Source organism: Hyaloscypha bicolor (genome assembly GCF_002865645.1).
Source record: "Hyaloscypha bicolor E unplaced genomic scaffold K444scaffold_136, whole genome shotgun sequence".
Lineage (NCBI taxonomy): Eukaryota > Fungi > Ascomycota > Leotiomycetes > Helotiales > Hyaloscyphaceae > Hyaloscypha > Hyaloscypha bicolor.
Window position 1 is genome coordinate 600,027 of NW_020194638.1, and position 2,956 is coordinate 602,982.

Below are 2,956 nucleotides of genomic sequence, written 5' to 3' on the forward strand. Positions count from 1 at the left end.
AGTTTGGTTTAGATTCTCTATTTATTTATTAGTTTATAAGTAAAATACTATACTTAGCTATTATTAAATCTTTAAATAAAAGTATAAACTTGACTAGAACTTGCTTATAAAAACAGATGCTTTATTAGAGATTATATTTATAAGTATACTAAAGTCTTTAATAATATAATATATAAATAGCTTTACTAACTCAGGAGCCGAGATTTTTTTAGTAATTGAAATATATTATACTATTTTTGTATATTTATTAATAATAATAAGTATAGAATTATATATCTTATTATAAAACCTAGAAAGAAGTAGCCCTATAATAAAGTCTATAGTAATTTCTTACTATAACTTAAAAGAGAAGGAAAATAAACTAAGTATACCATATAGTAGATATCTTTTTATCTTAGTCTATTAATATATAAACAAGTTCTAATATAGTCTTTTATATTCTTTTTTATACTTTACTAGAAATACTTTCTCTAAAAGATCTCTAATATCTTACTAGTACTAAAATACTTATTTATAGAATTATTATAGTTAGTTTATAGTAATTTTTCTTTAAAAGCCGGCTTATTTAGTATATAAATAGTACCCTAATATCTTAATAACCCAGATATATTAAGTTCCTAAATCTTAATAGCTCTAGTAAAGGTCTCTTTTAAGAACTATTTATATTACTAGTATTATATTAATAAATTAAGCCTTTAGTACTATAATAGTAGTTTAAATAATATCTCTTTATCTTTCTTATATACTATTTCGGATCTAGCTACTTATATAACTAGAATCTGTAGTATATACTATTTATAACTAGCTATACTAGTAATAGGCTCAAGTAATAATATTTCTAGTATTACTTTATTATTAAAATGAATTTCTCTTTTGGAATTCCTTAATATCTTACTAATTAAGAAATACCTATTTTCTCTTTCCTAGGTCTTAAATTATAGTATTATAGGAATAGTATAGTATCTTATTACTATTACTTATAAGGCTTTCTATTCTATATTCTATAACTTATTATAAAATATAAGTAATAAAGTATTTTTATTTATATCTATTATAAAGTCTGGCTTTCTTAATAGCCTATTAGCAGAATTACTATATCCCGGCTAGTATTCTAAGATAAAGTTAAAGATAGCTAGCTTCTCTACCTATTTTATTTATTAACTATTTAGTTTTCTCTTAATTATAAAGTATTTTAAGTTATTATAATCTATCTTAATAATAATAGTATACCGGATATATATTAGGTAATATTACTAAGTATAAAATACTAGAATAATAGCCAAGAGCTCAGAATTATATATCTTATATCTATTCTTAATTATAGTTATTTTTTTTAAATAAAAAGTAATAGGGTATTACCTGGCTTCTGCCTTCTTACTAAAAAGCTAGGAAATTATACCTATAATTATAAATTCTAAAGTATTCGTTTTTATATAAATCTTTAAAGCTAGGTTAAAATAATAAAGAATTAGTACTATTATAAATATAATTTATAGCTTCTTAAAAGCCTTATTTGCCTTATTTATCTAGCTAAAATAATATTATGGGTTTTTATTAGTTTTTAATAAATTAGTTAATTCTTTTATTATTTTAAAGTATTTATAAATAAACTTCTAGTAAAAGTTAGTAAAACCCAGGAATACTTAGATTTCTCGGATATTATTTTTTAGGGCTAGCTATTTCCTAATAGCTATAACTTTACTAGCTTCTATTTCTATATTATCTGGGCTAATTATAAACCCCAGAAACTTTATCTTTTTTATATTAAACTCGTATTTTACTAAGTTTATAAAAAGCTAATATTATTATAATTACTCGAGTATATATTAGACTACTACTATATACTATTCTGGGTTCTCTAAATAAATCAAAATATTATCTAGATAAACTATATAAATAATATTTATAAGGCCTACTAGTATATAGTTAATATATACCTGAAATATTACTAGAATATTAGATAGTTTAAAAAGTATAATATAGTACTTAAAATATTTATAATATATTCAAAATACTATCTTTTACTTATTACTCTCTTGTATTTATAATTAATAGTAAGTATTCTTTAAATCTAGCTTTATATATATCTTTATTTTATAAAACCTATCTATAGTCTTACTAATAAATAGTAATAGTATTTAGTTCTTAATAGTAATTCTATTTAGACCCCGGTAATTAATATATAGATATAGGCCGCCTTCTTTTTTTAGAATAAATATAATTAGGATATTAGCTAGGCTAGTAAAATAACGGATTTATTTCTTTTTTAGGCTAGTATTAAGATATTCCCAAAGAACTTTAAGCTTTTTTTCTAATAAAGCATATATAGGACTATATAGTAATTAGGACCCTGGTTCTAGATCTATATAATACTCTATTATATAATAGTTAAGTAGTATACCTATAGTCTCTATAGAAAATACTTAGAAAAGGTCTTAATACTTCTTGGGAAATATAGCTATCTTATTAGTAATAATAGTAATAATTCTTTAGCTATCTATTATAGAATAAGTAATTAATAGAAAAACATATACCTTATATTTTATTACTTTAGTAAACTTCCTAATATTTAGAACTTTAATCTTCTATAATTAAATCTGGTATTTCTATATTATTTCCCTAAAGAAAATTAGGGAATTAATCTAGTAAAGCTATAGGAATTCAAGTATTATATTAATATAATTTAGATTAAAATTATATAATATAAAGTATATATTAGCCTTTTTTTAGTTTCCTAGTATATCCTTAGTAATAATCCCAAGAATATAATTTTTATATAAATAGATTTTCCTTTTTTCTAGTAAAAATAAGAGAATTATTTTTAATATTAATAAAATACTTATATTTAAAGCTAATCTCTTCTTTATATAATTAGCCTTTATACCTGAGTCTACTAATACTCTAATCTTTTATTTATCTTTTATTATCTTAATAATAACCTTAATTACTATTCTTA